Raw genomic sequence first — 17927 nt, 5'->3', positions numbered from 1 at the left:
AATAAAGTGAATATAAATAAGAAACAAAATGTATACTTGTCAGCATTCTGTTTTATTATAAAAATTCTGTAGGAATGTGTTAGAAATGAATTTGAAGGTAAAATGATTTTACCTGTTTATCAGTGTTTACTTTGTATATTCGGGAAGAGTTTAAACATACCCATTGGATGAGGTGATTTATAATGTCAGAGCCTGGCAAAATGTTTACATTTCTTTTTGTATATAAATAAAAGAATTGCTTCTATTGATTTGGCAGCAAGTGGAAGCAAATGTTTTAAATTTAATGAGCAGGCTTTTCTTGTCCAACCAGTCTGAAATAGCTTCTCGGTCACTTCTTAACGCACAACCCTGATAGATTTTTATCATGGTATTTATTATCACATGATATATTTTGTTTTTTTTTTTTATAGTCTTCCCAATGAAAGTATAAGCTCCATAAACACTGAGACTATTTTTGTCTTGGTAAAAACAATATTCCTGACTTTTAGGATAGTGCCTGGTATATAGGAAAAACTGAATAAATAAAATGTTTGTTTAAAGTAATTATTGGGTAGTAAATATTAAGAATTTATTTATATTCAGAGTCATTGAACTCTGCATCTATAAATATAAACTAGAAATAATTTTTGTACTTATTTCTAAATGTGAAATTAATTTATATCAGATACTTAAAGTATATGGCTCTTCAGTGTTTTGAGAAATTACCTGTGTTGCATATTTTATGTACTAAAGAGTGCTTAATCAAGATACAGTTCGGAGGGTAATGCTTCCAATTCTGTATTTACTTTGGCTCTACCCTGGAAGGTTCTTATGATCAAGTTACGGACAAACCTGAAGCAGGTGTGAGAACTTCTTACCTCCTTATTTTATTATGCTACCATATTGGATATGTTTTGTGATATCTTTATAGAGAATGAGAGATTTGAAAATCTCTAAAAACCAAATAAGTTAAAAATTTACCACTATCACTGGATACAAAATTTAATTTTTAGATTTTTGGGTCATTTTTCTACTCTCTATACTGATGTTTGAATTTATTATCATAGAGCTGTAGGAGGATTGCCTGGCTGGCTTAGTTGGTAGTGCATGCAGCTCTTGATCTCTTGATCTTGGTCATGAGTTCAAGCCCCACATTGGGCATTGAGCTTACTTAAAAAAATAAAGATAGCTATAGGAATAAGCAGACCACTCATTTCCTTGTGTCCTTGGCAGTTTCCTTTATGTGTTCTAAGTTATTGGTTGCTATTATTGGTTTCTTGGTTTGTTTTGGCATTTTTTTTTGTTTGTTTTATTTTTTGATCCATTTTTTTTCAGGCATTGGTTTCTCCTGCCACAATGATTTTCATTTATAGAAATAATTAAGTCTGACCTTTAAGTTTTTTTTAAGTAAAATTTTATAAATTATACAGGTATTTCTTATTCACATTTAATTTTACAAGTGCAACTTGCAGAGATTCCTTTGATAACACTAATAACAGCAGCTATTACTTATTGCTCTCTTATTGTGTGCCAAGCATTATGTAAATGCTTTTCAGTTATCTTTAGAAAAACAGATAAGGAAATTGAAGCTTAGAGAGGTTAAGTGACTTTACCAAGGTCATATCAAGTAAGTGGCAATTTGCTACTCCAAAGACCTTGATCTTAACCACTGAGCTCTGTTTTATGCCTAAATAGCCCTGAATACAAGCATATTTGTGGCAGTAAGTGTAATATAGGAAAATTATGTTGATATGTGAGGACTTCAAAATTAATTTAAAAGTCAAACATTATTTTGTTTCTATTTCATTAGCAGGTCCTAATTTCTAACCTTTACTTCATTTTTTTTTTTTAAGATTTTATTTATTTATTCACGAGAGACAGAGAAGCAGAGACACAGGCAGAAGGAGAAGCAGGCTCCATGCAGGGAGCCTGATGTGGGACTCGATCCCAGGTCCCCAGGATCACGCGTTGGGCTGAAGGTGGTGCTAAACCACTGAGCCACCCGGGCTTCCCTTAACCTTTACTTCAAACTGTGAAACATGACAATTCATTTGAAATTTAATGACTACCTAAACAATTTAAAATTCCACTCTGGCACTTTGATTTCATGCTCACTTTTGGGCACAAGGGAGAGACACATGGGGTAAAGCCATTTGGATTCCTTTTTCCATTATAAATGTGGTGTGCTGTGAATCAGCATTCTTTATCCTTAAAATATTAGAAAGTTTAGTTTACAGGTAGCGTATGTAGTTTGGTAGATGAATCATTTTTCTTAGAACAGGTTGTATGAAATATAGTGATTATAGAATTACTTAGAACCCTTATCTTGAAAGATATAGTAATTTATATATCTGTCAAAAATTTTTTAATTATTTAAGAAATGACATGACTTTGAGGTTTAGCAGAGTTGGTTCAAATAGAACTTCAGCTTTCCTTATTTAGTTTATTTTCAGGGTTGAGAAAGCCATATATTGAGTCTTACATGAATAATATTGTAGACAGAATGTTCTTGAAGACAGTGTTGAATACACCTTAAAATTTTGATTTGCGAACATGATAAATTATATTTCCTCACAGTTTCCAAAAGGTTTGTGTCTATGAGTATAAATGCAAATTTCAGATTTGAGTATATAGAAAGGGAATTCTGTAGTTTGAATTGAAAAGACAAAATTTATTTAACAGACCAAATTGTGCTTTTTAATCTATAGCTACATCATTATTTCCATTCCAGTCTCACAGCTTAAGCATTTTTAAAGTTAGCCAATAAAATATTCTTAGAATTGATAGTCAAAACAGGAGCAAGCATTAGATAAATCTGTTTGACAATACAGCCTTGAAATGTAATTTTGCCTTCATTATGGAAAACTGAACTCACTGTGGAATCATTTGTATTTATTTCTTAAGTCTGTTTTCTGTGCACCAGAAGATTTGGGGTGGGAGAATGGGGCGGGGGGATTGGTGGGTGAAGAATTCTGTACACATATTAGTTAGAGCCAGACTTTTTGATGCTAATATATGGAGAGAGAAGTTCTCCAAAAGTACAATAAAGTGTAATACACTTATTATAATACTAATGTACTTTGTTGTTGTGTACTAAATACTAAAAATTTTATTAAGCATATCAAGACATAAAAGAAATTATGTCTGTATTGGCTAAGACAAGGTTGGAACATTTTAAGTGAATATTTGTTGGGTTTTGAATTCCCTCTTCATTCATAGATGTGAGATGTGTGATTGACTTAACTAGAGATGTGTAAATTCCCTTAAAGACAGAGTGGCTGGATTTGAGCTACAGATGTGAGCCTTTGAGTACGATCCACTGAAAATAGGTATTAATATAAACAAACATTGAGAATATTTAAATATATGTATTTTGCTTAGGCAAAATATGCAGACATTTAATTGTATTGCTCCTTTGTGGTGTTTCCTTGAAATGTCAGCACGGTAGGCACTGTGATCTGAAAAATAACTATTTTGACAGTTGGCAAAATGTGCTCAATTATTTAAGTATTGGAGCTGGAATCCTAACCCTAGCTCTACTGGGTAGGCTCCTCTGCTCCTAGTGAAGAGAGTGGACTGCTGATTGCAGGCTTACTGGTAGGTTGAAATTATCTTCCAGTGGGTATTATTGATACAAAGCCATCAGTGGAAACTGGATGACAGGCCAATTTTTAAAGCATTTTTAATATTCCACTTTTCCTCCTTTTTAATGTACACACTAATGTAAACAGATTGGCCTAGTTTTTCCCATAAAATTAAAATCATTCAGCACACTTAACTCTTCTTTCTCGCTCACCTCCTTCCTTTTACCTTCAGGCCATGACTCTTTCCTTCTGATTCTCCTTTCTTTTGGAAATATCTATTAATTATTCATATGGTACTAGCCTATGCTAAGTGCTCATGGAAGTAGCACTTTTAATACCCCAAATTATTAAAGTGAAAAAGGAATACAGGCTAACTACAGGCTAACTCCCTATTTCCTTGTTCAGTGTCATCACATTAAATTTTGGCTTTCTGATTTTTCTTTTAAAGAGAAAAACTGAGCATTGATTTCTGAATTATATGTCTTCCTACTAAAAATCGTTATCTCAGTGGTAGTAGAGGATAAGGCACTAGCAATGATAACAGAAGCTATCTATCATGAGTAAATGTTTTTTGTTTGTATAGGGTTCACATTGCTTTCAAAGTGCGCTCCAGGGAAGGTGCACATCGTCTGAGATAGGTGTGTTGTGCTTAGTCAGGTTGAGATCATCACAGAATCTAGGCTATCTGTTCAGTACAACACCTTGCTACTTCTATAGCTATAGACAAGCAGAGTGATGTTATTAAGTGTAGTGCACTGCTGAAAAACGTGCTGGCAATATGGGGGAACCTGATTTTTATAGTGAACTTAAATTTTGGTATAACAAAATTCAGAATTATGGACAGCAATTTAAAAACATGTTTTTAAATAAAATTCATAAGGCTGTTTCTTAGATCATAAGAAACTTAAATTTCAGTGTAGAGCCATTTTACTATGAGAACACTTTTTAAAAAAAGATTATTTGCATGTGCGAGAGTGAGTACGTGAGCTCAGGAGTGAGGGAGGAACGGAGGGGAGGGTGAGGCAGACTTCCCACTGAGCAGGGAGCTAGCCACGGGGTTCAGGGTTCGGGCTCGATACCAGGTTCCTGGGACCAGAACCTGAGCTGATTAACCAACTGAGCCACCCAGGTGCCCGAGAACAGTTTTTTTAATCAGCAGTTTCTAAATATGACTTCTGTTGGTGCAGCTGGTGTTTTTTGGAAATCAGTAAAATTAAAAGTATTACCAGTCTACACTTGTATAAATCTTTTGAGTTACCAGATCTTATGGGAGGTAATGCCAGAGTCAGAATCTTCTGAGAGACTTAGAATGGATTCTGATTTCTCAGCTATGCTTTTCTGTTCTGTACAACAGGTAAATGTGTGTGGAAGTGGGGAGCAGTGGTTTATAGATTGTTACCAAAATGTGTTTTCCTGCTTTGTTGTTGTTGTTGCCTTTAGATTTTTATTCAAAATCAAAATACTCTACTCTACTTCTCTAAAAGTAGAGTTGTTAGCTCTGAGGAGGAGGTCTCTCCAGTAAGCAAAATTTCCTGTAAATGCTACCATAGTAACTTTAGGAATACATGGCATTTGATTGTGAGATAGTTACTAGAATTTTTAGCTATGTTGTTCACTCTTACTTTGGAAGGAAAGTGACAGATACATGTTATTTTCTAGGTAGATGTTGAATTTGAGTCATTTGACCTTGCTAGAATCTCCTTAAAGATAAAATAGCAAATAAATTAGGCTGCGTCCATTGAATACCTCATAGTTTACTTTTGAAGCTCAGATCATTTATGTCATTCTCCACTGTTTACAGTACCTCGGTATAAAGGATAAATTAAGCATTTATTTATGAAATTATCCATATCCATAGAATTAAGTCAGTTTTCTTCTTTTTTTTTTTTTTCTGTGATTCTTTGGCCATAGAATATAGATGTTTCCATTGAAACCTCTATAGCTAGCGTTAAGACTCAGATAAATTAGAGAAATCCAGAGAAGTTAATGGCAAATTTTGCAAATTGTGATTTTTAACCTACTTCCATGCATTAGGTTGTCTAAGCAGTATATGCTACCTAATGAATGATTCATGGATGTCTGCAGTCAATGGAAATATATTTTTTGTCCTAGTTACACCCTGCCTTCCCATCCAAAAAGAGCAAAGGGAAGATAAGATGTATGTAGCACTTAATAATGGCTTAATGGGAATTCAACCATATACTATAAACATATATAATTCACTGTTGAAGGATTTCTTAAATATATGTCTGCATGCGAGGTTGATTTTTTTGGTATCCTAGCTTATAGCTTTCACTGACTTCTTTTTTTCTTTCTAATGTATTAAATGATACTGAATTGATTTTGTATTGATTAATTTGAGGACTTTTTCTAACATTTTTTACTTTTTGGTTCTAGTTACATACATTTTATAAGGAAAATTATACACTTGATATTTTGTGGCCTCAACCTAAAGAGCTGGAAATTTGCCACCTCTCAATACCACAGAGTTGGCACACAAATTTTGTTGCACTTCCTTGAGAAGTGAAAAGGCCTGAAAAGGCAGAGCGTCATAGGCCAGGGTAAACTTCAGCGGAAAGATGAGTGGGGAAATTTAGAAAAAACCTACCAATGCCTTATATGAATACTGAGACTTTTAAGTCTTTACTTTAAACTATAGAAGAATATCTTCAAAAGAAACAACTGTGTCATAATTATTGACTTGGTGACTTCAGTTAGCATAACAAGAGTAGGGACGAAAGGAAACAGTTGATCTCTCAATTTCTTTACAATTCTTTGTCATTAAAAAAATAATTTGATCTTCCTTTTATATGGCAGTTCTATTACAGTCCAAAAAATAAACTTCTGTTTCATAGGTTATAAGACAGAGTGTGTGAAAGTAGAAGATAGTTTTGAACTAACGTGTTTTGAAACCATATTGCGATTACTCATGCTATTATATTTGAAAAGAATAGAAATGTAAAATTCTTTTGCCCTAAATTAAACATCTGCTAGACAAATTAGGCTTGTTTCATGAGTATTATTTATATACAATAATAGATTTTGTTTTACTAACCTAGTGGACTCTAGAGTTTATCTTTTATTTGAAACGATGCTTTGGAACACTTAAGCTTTTCTCTAATGTAGACATTAGATGTTTAGTGTTGCTGCTGCTTCAAAATACATACAACTTTTCATAAAATCCTTATTGTCTTACATGTAAGTTATTACTTCCTTGAACTTGTTCACTGAAATATTTATATGATATGTCAGGGTCGGTTCATTCAGACTTGCTCTTTAAAGTATCTTTTGAAAATAATCTTTTGTAAAATGCTACTGTTATCTTTTAAATGTTTTTTTTATTTTAATGTACCCTAAATGCCAGTGCATATTGCTATAAACAATCATGTGCACTCACTTACCCTATTTATCTATTTCCTATCTTATTTTTTTCTTCTTTATTTTAAAGAGGAAATATTAAAAACAAATGAAAAAATTAAAAACGTTTCTCCTTTGACACCACAGTGGCCTATCACCAAAGCTGTTCAGCCTCAGAGCCAAATAAAAGCTGTCTGCTGTACTGGCCACAGTCCCTGCAAACATGCTGCCATTGTGGGTGTCCTCGAGATCCTGTGGTGTCTAGGCCACACCAGGAGCTGTATGCTTACTTCTTGATCCTTTCTTATTATTTTAGGGATAGAAAATAAGAGGTATTTATTACTTACTTATTTATTCCAGTATCTTTGGCTTATTGTGATACTTCTACTTCAGTGTTTCATTTAATTAAGTCATTATTTTTACTGAGGGCTCTTGATTAAGGGTCCTATTTCCTACTAAATTACAAGGGCTGGTTATGAAAATAATATACCTGATCATTTGTTTATATAACACATTGAGGTTTCATGAGGTAGTTAAAGTTTTCACAGTGATTTGAAGCAGAGATAAATATAGGTTACCTTGAGGGATAGAGGGAGAAAAGGAAAAACAAACATTTACTATTCCTTTTGGCAAGACATGGTTCTTGGCCTTTACATGTGTCGTATCAGTTTAAATCCTGGATAAACTTTGTGTCAGAATGTGAAGTATGTGGACACCTGAATGGCTCAACAGTTGAGCGCCTGCCTTTGGCTCAGGGCGTGATCCCAGATTCCCGGGTTCAAGTCCCACATCAGGCTCCTTGCATGGAGCCTGCTTCTCCCTCTGCCTGTGTCTCTACCTGTTTCTCTCTCTTTCTCTGTCTCCTGAATAAATAAAATCTTAAAAAAAAAAAAAAAGTGAAGTATGTTCTGAGTGTGTCTGAATTCTCTGGAAGTTGAAACAAAACCACTTTATTTTCAAAATATTCAAATTTTATTTCTTAGGCCATAACTTATATAGTGAAACAGAACTGTATCTTTCAACTCATCTGCTTTTAATTGAATCTTGTTACAACTGCAAAGATGTTTTGTGCCGCCTTCTAAACTAGGAAAAAAAGCAAAGTTTTGATTAACTGATCCCATCAGATACTGCAAAATGAGCTTTGTCCGAAGAAGGTGCTCAAAAGATGTAAATCTAAGATGTGAAGAAAATTGAATTAGAAGTATCCTACTTTATTTTTTCTCATTATATAGAGTAGCATGTCAGTTAATGTTTTGTTTTTTCATTGTTTTATTCACAGAACATTTTTAACATTACAGTTACTTGTATATGTACATGTAACTTCTCTGTCAATGTCACTAAATATATAAATTGGTTTTATTTAAAATAATATCGCTATAAGGGTGCCTGACTGGCTCAGTTGGTGGATGACGTGACTCTTGGTCTCAGGTTTGTGAGTTTGAGCTCCAAGTTGGATGCAGAAATCACTGAAAAATAAAATCTTTAAAATAAATTAATTAATTAAACAACATCACTGTATTACCAAACATTAATAATCTTGATGTGACCCCAAACAGGTAGAAACTAGGACATGAACATAAATTAAGAGGTGTATGTTTAAGTCTCCAATTTAATTAAGTTTGATTGCTTATATATATTTTTTTTTATTAAGATTTTATTTATTTATTCATGAGAGACACAGAGAGAGAGGCAGAGACACAGGCAGAGAGAGAAGCAGGCTCAATGCAGGGAGCCCGATGCAGGACTCAATCCCCAGACTCCGGGATCACGCCCTGAGTCAAAGGCAGATGTTCAACTGCTGAGCCACCCAGTCGTCCTTGGTTGCTTATTACATTTCTTTGTTATAGAACAATCATTAGTGTGGTTTCAATGTAGAGATATGGATGTGGAGAAAAGTATTACCAACACAAATCCTGTTTCAATCATAGTATGAGTAGAAAGTCCTTGGAACTGCAAGATCATCTATAATTGCCAGCATGCCTATTGTGCTTATAATATACTAGGTAGTGTTCTAAACTCTTATAATCACATAATTCAAAAGAAATTTATTAAGTGACTGCTATTATGTTATCGTTCTAGATGTCAGAAAACGAAGGTACTGAGAGTTCAGTTGACTTCCCCAGTGAGGCTCACCTGCTTTTATTAGCTAGTTAGAGGCAAAGTTGGGATTCAGACCTAAGCTGTCATTGGTAATGTTTTTGTTTGTTTGTTTGTTTGTTTGTTTTTACCAGAAATTGAGTTTATTTGGGAAACTCTTATTTTGTAACAAGCTATATGTGAGTCTTTCGAGGGTTTTAGGTGGGATGTACTTATATGCAGATAGGGAAAAGCCCAGCCAGAATGCAAAGAGGGAGAAGTCCCACCAGTGCCCAAGCAGTAAGTTTGTTGGCTTCAAGATTGGGAGAAATTCCTTGGGAGGATGTTCACTGGTTAGGACGTCTCAGTCTTCTCGAAGTCAGACATTTAATGGAAATTTCTTATTCAATTTCTTATTCTCAAGTTCCATCTTAAAGATGTTATTTATTTGAGAGAGAGAGAGAGAGAGAGAGAGAGCAAGTGAGCGCACTAACACTAGCATGAGTGGAGGGAGGGAGAGTGAGAATCCCAAACAGACTCTCCTCTGAGTTAAATGCCCAATGTGAGGCTCAGTCTCATGACCCTGAGACCATGACCTGAGCTGAAACCAAGAGTCGGACACTTAACCAACCATGCCACCCAGGTGCCCCCCGCAAGTTCCATTTTAGACCAAAACTCTTCCACATTTTCCTTTTGATCAAGATCTTTCACAGAAAGCATTGCTTATCAGCCATATTGTTCAGGCATGGTTTTCCTTTCTCTCTCTCTCTGTTTCTCTCTCTCTCTCTTTGTTCAAAGACATTACTAGATGGATTTCATGTCCCTTGGAGCTGAGGAAGACCATCCTCAGTTGTCTTGTCCCACAGAGGAGAGAAATGGCAAGTAGATTTTATTGGACTCATTTGAACAACAAAAAGAATAAGAAATGGAGAATCTTAGTCATCCTTCTCTAGGGTAGTTAGTGTCCATGGTTAGTTGAGCTTTAGGATGAACATAAACACAATGTTCTTAATACAGTGAACATTGGTAAGTGCTTTGCCTTTGCAAGTTTGTTCTCTTAAAAAGTAAAGAACACCACAAAAAAGATTAGTAATTTCAAAATAAAGTTTCAAGCTAACCAAATATGGGTAAGGATGTGACCAAGGCTTAGCATTTATGTGCTGGCCCCTCCCTCCCAGTGAGTCTGTGGGGCTCAAACTATTGTGGCAACTAGTGATGCTGAAAGACGTGAAGTTGCTAAATTGTGTATCAGAAATGATTATTTGACATTAACAAATAGAGGAAAATGCAGGTCACAGAAATGATAGTAAGCTGTTCTTGGCTTCCAGTGAAGTTACACAGATAATTTATGCAGTGAATTTGTGTTTAGACACAAATTTATTTAACATGAGTTCTTTTGTTGTAAGGGTGGAAAAAGGGACCAGCCCAGTTTTTTTTTTCATGGTCTTTTCTTTAAAAATAACTTTTTCTCAGTTAAAAAAATATTAAGAAGGAACTTCCTAGGGTTCCCATAATCAAATTAGGACCGTTTCACACAAAGCAAAGAAAAATTTGCATTCAAAAGCAGATTTCAATTTTTATTTAGAAAAAATTATATTTCTTAGATTGACTAGAGAATCCTTTCAATTACTTTTAAAAAGCTTGATACTGAAGTTCTGTTTCTACTTCATGTTGACTCTTAATTTTCAGATAATCATGATGTAACCTAACCAATATAGCATTTACATTTCATAAAATGTAAAAAAAATTAGGTCACCCATTTTCTCAGATTTCCTCTAGGTTTGTGGTTTTGTGTTTATTTTGTTGTTTTTTTACATAGGGGAAATTATATCTGCTTTATAGGATTAGCATATAGTGTTTTTAGTTGCTTATGAATTTTTGTGATACAATCGTATTTACCCTGAATACGAAGAGGTTTTAATTGCCACCTCAAATATACTTTCTTCACAGCTGCCATTTTCCATTTTCTCTTCTTGTAAAGCTGTTTTTAAGCACACACATGATGAAATTATAACTTAATAAATATGCCAAGTATGCTTTTAGTGTTTTGATAATTCATACTATTTCTTAAACCTGTGGTTAAATCTATCTCTAAAAATTTTACTTTTGAGTCTTTATACTATAACTCTTATTTGTTAAGTCTCTAAGTCTTTTAAAAACTTTGTTGGATATACCCTCTAATAACAGCTTGACCATATCTTTTCAAGATAAAATATGGAAATAGTATTTTTATATCAGAATATGAGCACATTTTAAGCAAGAAGTTTTTCTTGCATACCTACCTTCTATTCTATTTCATTCTATTCTTAATATTAGCTTGGGAGAGAGAAATTATTCCCATTTTATAGATCAAAATACTGAGGCTCACTATATGCTTAGTCAAGGTCAGATAGTGGGATATAGGTAGCTCTAGAATTTGAATTTGGGACTATATATTTCCTAAATCTAATCTCTCTCTAGAATAATTTAGGTCTTTCTCTAGTGGTGCAAATGGAACTTCTTGATTAGTTGAAAGCCCTGACTTCATTCCCCTGCTAATTGATGGTGTCTTCCAATTTAGTCTATATTCATTTCTGGGACAGTTTTTGTACATACAGGTTGGAATTTTAAGTATACAGAAACATTTTTTTTTTTTGGATTTTGTTCCATATACATCTTATAGTGTAGTAAGACAAATGGCAAATGTTAAATTACATAAATCGGGTTACAAAGCAATGTATTATTGACCGCTCTGAAATAATGTACTGTAGCAGGTACATCGTATGGGAAGAGGGATGGACCCTGGTTCTATTGCTCTCTAACTCTTGACCTTCTTGACCATATGCTTATCTTGTTGTTCAGTCTATAACTCTGCTTTTTCTTCTACATCATTAAAGCCGGAGTAGCTAGAAATGAAACGCAGAAATACGCGTTATTTTTTGTGGATGGGACTTAAGTGCCACAAAGTGTTCCTTTCTTGAACATTCTAATTAGTAATGGTTTAATTGTATCATCTCCATTTCACTGGTAAGAAAGCCTGAAATTCTAAATCTGAATGCTCTTTCAAACAGATACTGTAACTGTTGAACATAGTGAAAGCACCTGCCATGTTCAAACCATTTAGTCCTGGGCTCTGGCCATGGAATGTTGCATGGTATTAAGACAAGACACTGATCAGAAGGCTACATTTCACTATCTCGGAGGCCTCTGATTCTGTTCAGTGTTGTTACTTTTGCTGTTTACATCCAACAAAATCCCATGAGATGATGAGTTTCCAGTAGAAGCTTTTCTGAGAATACTCTCTGGCCACTTGCGGTTAACTTACCTTTCCCCCTGATCTACTAGAGACCACAAATAGAATGTTTTCTATGTTACCAGCTGCTTATGCTCCCTGGATGGAAGAGGGGATTTAAGTTCCTACAGTTATAGAAATCTCCTAAATTTTAGTGAATGACTCATGATGCTTAGTTAGCCTCTTCTTTAGATGCTTTCATAGCCAGGATGACTGATTCATGGACCACTCTTCCCCGCTCCCTCCTTCCCCTTGCAGACATCTATAAGGGACGTGGTATTCTTTACACACATTCCACACTGGCTTCTCATTCTTGTTATTACGTATGGAGTGGGAAGCCACCAACAGTGTCATGCAAAACCATTTTTCAGGAGTGTGGTGATAGGCTAGTGTAGATGCTAGCACTTGGACACGATTCTAATTTTTCTTTGTCATACTGTTCTCCCTACTATATACTGCCAGTCACGGAGGGCAAAGATCATGTCTTAATTTCAATACCTTCCCCCTCTCTCCAAGAAAAGAAATTTAGGTTGGGTGAACACCCAGTTTTGTAATATTTCATGAACACTCTATTCAGAAAAAGTGGCTTCACCCTTCTTACTTAACTCCTAGGGAAGTAGCTGGTGTATGGAATATAAAATGCAGTATTTCTCCATCTTGCATGAAATCGGGAAGAATTTTACATAACCAAACCCAATTATTCAGTTTTATTTACCAAGCAGATTCCCTAGAAAACAGATGAATTTTTATTTTACCCATAGTTGTGTGGGTTAAAACAAAACTATCAAAGAATTAAAGCAAGTAACATGAATTCCCACAGAATCTTTGCTCAGTTGGTCTAGTTTTCGTGCTGTCTCTTACCATTCTGAATGCTTCACATGTCCTAATTTCCAGAGGGTTTAGGTGGCTCTGCAACCTACTTGCATTGTTTCACTCACCAGAGGAAGTAGTAGGAGTCCAGCTCTGGTCCTAGAAGTCATGCTTTCTTCTAAGATACCCCTAAGAATAGGCCATTTTCTTTGGGCTCTAAATCATATAAATGTTGGTGCAAAATGGCAGATAATTGAAGGGTAGGTACAATCTTATTTTGATGCCTAATTATAGGCTAACACAGGTAGATGATTCCTGAAGTGTAGTCCTAGACTCTTGACTGCCCAAAAGAAACCCAGCTCAAACCAGAATGAGCAAAATTGGAATTTATTTCTTCAGATACGTGGAAGTCCAAGGCTACAACTAGTTCTGGGCACAACTGCATGGGAGGACTTAAATGATCTCATCAGGACCTTCTTTTTTCTTTTTTTGGTCTCTACTTTTTTCTTTTTTTCTTTTTTTCCTTAGCACACTGCAGGTATTAAACTGTTTTCAAGCTTCATTGTTGCTTTTGAAAAATCAGCTGTTCCCATACTGCTTTTTTTTTTTTTTTTAAGATTTTATTTATTTATTCCTGAGAGACACTGAGAGAGAGAGAGAGGCAGAGACACAGTCAAGGGAGAAGCAGGCTCCATGCAGCTTGATGTGGGACTCGATCCCGGGACTCCAGGATCACGCCCTGAGCCAAAGGCAGGCACCAAACCACTGAGCCACCCAGGGATCCCCGTCTCTACTTTTTTCAATTAGGACTTCATGTGATGGTAAAGAAGGTCATTGGCAGCTCCAGCTAAACATCATTTTAACAGCCAGTATTTCCCTTTAATGAGAGCATTTTTTCCGTAATAGCTACAACAAAAATCACAGGAACAACTAATTGACCCACATCGCACCACCTGCCCATTTCAGAACCAATCATGACAAGGAATTAGGGGTAGAGCTAGCATTTTGGTCAGTCCCTGATCACACTAAGAGGTGTGTGAAAGGATGGATATCAGCCCCAAAGGGAGCCCATACGACCTGACAGTGAAGGGCTGCTTGCCTCTGTTGGAGAAAGGTAGCCAAGAGTAAGGTTGTGTTTTTTCATGCTTTTCAAATTCGGAGCTTAGAAAAGTCCTATCTACTCACAGAAATTAGGTATGCTAATAAGTAACATATCTTTCATCAAAGCCACAAATTTGTATCGAGAATCCATTCAATGTCATTCATTGTACTAGATCTGCTAGCTATAAGAAAAGACAAATTTTGCTCCCTTGAAGGTTATATAAGCATGGAGATGATGCCATTTCAAAAGGTAGAGTATAAGCAGTGCTGTGGCTAAGGGAAGCACCCACAGGGATAGGTGGGGGCATTTCCAGGCAGAGAGGGCAACATGTAAAAAGGTCCAGTGGTGAGAGAGCCATTAATGGAAGTAAGTAGTTGCTATAGAGATCATGATTGTAGAGGTCAACAGGCCCAGATCGTCTAAAAGTCTTGTACTTGCGAAGATGTTTTTATTTTAGTTTTTGAGTGCCATGGGGTCTGTTGATGGATTTAATGCAGGGAAGTGAAATGATCAAACGTTGTATATTAGCATGCATACCCTGTACTGGGGCAGATGGACTGGAGAAGAACAAGGCCAGTGGCTGAGCATATTCAGGCTATGGAAGTAGTCTGAGTAAGGTGATGGAGATTAAGGAAATTTGAGGAATATGAGGGCAAGTTGGAAGAAGGCAGTAGCTGAATACTCAGGGAGAGAGGAATTATTGTAGGTCCTACAAAACACCTGGTTTTGTCTCCTTTGGATATCCAGTCTCTGTATGATCTACATCATCCCATTAGCAAAAAATAATTAGTAGATTTTCTGTACTGACAAAAATAGAAATAGGGAAATGCTCACAGCAGCATTTATAGTAAATCAAACATTTCTTGACTGGTGAACAGATAAATAAAATGTGTACTACAGAACATAATTTGACAATAAAAAGAAATGAAGTAGTGATTGATAAATGCTACAAAATACTATGAACATGAACAAAATATTTAGTGAAAGAAGCCAGTATTAATAGGCCACATTTGTATGCTTCCATTTACATGAAATGTCCAGAATAGACAAATCTATATAGATACAAAGTAGATTAGTGGTTGCCAGGGGAGACTGAGCTGAGAGTGGGGGAATACAGGAGAGACTGTTAATGGATATGTAGTTTCTGTTAAGAGTTTTGAAAATATTCTAAAACTGATTGTGGTGTTGATTGAACAACTGTGAAACCACTGAACTGTATATGTCAAATGGGTGAATTGTCTATTAGAAAAAATATATGGGAGTAAAGTCACCCTTATCTAGAAAACAAAGACCAGCTGGTTAATCAGGCACATAGAATACATTAAAAAATGATGAGAAATAGCAAAAAACTGGCAAATACTTAAATGTCTAACAATAGGAGAATGGGTAGATATGATATATACATAAAAAATTAATGAAAATCCTGATATTAGCATATCTACATTTAAAAAATTAATAAATAACTTAGGTGTCTTAAAATAGTATTTTGGGACTATTTAATTTAGGAGTAACATATCTTTACTCTAACCCTTAATACTATTAATAATGTTACCAAAGAAAACCATTTAAGGTGGCAAAGGGTAATAAAAAAAAAAGGTGGCAAAGGGTCACTATATATATATATATTTTTTTTTTTTTAGGGTCAGTATATTTTATAGTGATTTCATTTTAAAAGTAGAGATGGAAAAAAATAAAATTAGAGATGGTGGTTTTTTTTTTTTTCTTCTGGACTTTTAAAAAACTTAGGGCCTATTTCATTTAACTGAAAAATTTAGTGTATTGCACATCTTCAAAGGAGACCAAGTAAACAATTTATCCCCTAACTCTGGGTTTAGGAAGAAAGAAAAGATTATTACTTGGAACAATAGAAGTGGCAAAGGATAATAACAGCAACATTAATAATGTAGAGCAAAAAGATGCAGCATGATAGAAATCATGGCATAATGAGGGAAGGTAAAATAACATATGAATCCATAGTGTTTCAGAAGGAAAAACAGTGAGCGTCACCAAACTTAAACATGGTTTCTGTCATTTATTGCAAAAACATTTTGCAAACCATTTTGGCCCTTTACCACATTTTTAAAAAATTGAGGTATAGGGACATCTGGGTGGCTCAGCGGTTGAGCATCTGCCTTTGGCTCAGGGCATGATCCACGTCCAGGGATCATGTCTTGCATCAGGCTCCATGCAAGGAGCCTGCTTCTCCCTCTGCCTGTGTCTCTGCCTTTCTCTCTCTCTGTCTCTCATGAATAAATAAATCTTTTTTAAAAATTGAGGTATAATTGATATATAACATTGGTTTCAGGGATATGACATAGTCATTCAATATTTGCATATATTGCAAAATGATCACCACAAGAAGCCTAGATAATACCCATCACTATTTATGGTTAGAAATTGTTTCGTCTCTTACGATGAAGTCTCATTTTGTTTTTATAGGATCACTAAACCAATCAGGAAAAAACCCCAACACAAATATTTCAATCTTAGTTAGGAAACTCGAGGAAATGAGCAGTTCTAGAGAGTGCCCAGGGTTTGGTTTGGGGAATAAAGGGTAAGACAAAGTAGAGAAACCCTCCAGGGTCTGCCTAGAAAGAATCTTAGAAATTGTTTTAAGACAAGATATTTTGGCTTCAGTTCATCTGATATTTTTCCGTTGTCTTTTTTGTTATTGATTTGAAAATTATTTTACTTGTAAAATGAAACAGCAAAAATCTAAGGTAGAATAGAATGTTAGTGGCTAATAAAGAATGAAAATGTATCAGATTTTAGAATGCCGTGTATTTGTAGATGATGCCTGTGTGTTTTAAGGGTCTGTGTAGCAGAATTTCAGAGGTTGGTTTAAGACTTGCAGGTGTACTTACATTGAAAATTTTGCATTCAGAAATCCTTGCTGTGGTATTTTTTAATTTGCTTTTTAAATATCCCCAGTTTGCTATCCTTGAACATCTCCCCCTACCCAAGAGCAGGTCCCTCATCTTAGATGCTAGAGGCTTTGTCTTTCCTGAGAATTTCCTTTCCTTAACTTTTTAATTGCAGTGCTGTTATGGGTCCTGCCCCAAATTTCTTTCTTAAATTTTCTCTTTTCATTTAATTTAGCATATCCATTTCACATTAGGGATGTGCCTCTTTTTTGTCTTAGGAAGAAACTGGTATTCTCTGAGTGAATTGTAAAATTCTCCTATTTAAATTAATGGCAAACATTGGTTTCTAATAATTAGGAAATCATTAATAGAGGAACAATTGTAGATCTTTTCAAGAGTCTTTCAGTCAATATTTTACCTTATATCTAAATTGACAGAAAGCCCTTTGCAAAGCTTAGTGTTACTTTGAGAGCAGAGCGAACTTTATTTTTTGGCCAAAGCATTGCTGCTATACCACCAGCAAGCAACACAGCTTTTATAATTTTGAAAATTGTTCTTATTTAAGCATAAGAACTGACATCTATAAGAACTAACATCCATTAGTAGCACAGTATTTATTTTTTTGCAGTTTTTTTTTTTTTCATTTGAGCACACGTATTCTTCTGGTTGCTGCATCTGTCCCATCCTAGTTCTCTGAAAGAATTGCCAATTAGAGTCTAGTTCTTTGTGTTGATGTTCTAATTAATCAGGAAAGGAAAATTTGCTTTTAAGTCTGTGTGAAAGTCCTTGCTAATTGGAAACATTAATTCAGAATTTCTTACATATTTCCCCCACTGAACTGGTTCTTCTTCATTTAGCTGGGTATTTTGGGTTTTGTTTTAAAA

The 17927-nt window shown here is 35.0% G+C and overlaps 1 protein-coding gene across 7 annotated transcripts in view; it reads left to right on the top strand.

Annotated features, from left to right (window-relative positions):
- Window positions 1-17927, top strand: part of NCOA2 (nuclear receptor coactivator 2) — a 295825-nt gene that overhangs the window by 98365 nt on the left and 179533 nt on the right. The gene's annotated exons all lie outside the window — the stretch shown is intronic.

This window comes from Canis lupus, chromosome 29 (genome assembly GCF_011100685.1).
Source record: "Canis lupus familiaris isolate Mischka breed German Shepherd chromosome 29, alternate assembly UU_Cfam_GSD_1.0, whole genome shotgun sequence".
Classification (NCBI taxonomy): Eukaryota; Metazoa; Chordata; class Mammalia; order Carnivora; family Canidae; genus Canis; species Canis lupus.
This window is presented reverse-complemented; position numbering and strand designations above follow the sequence as displayed.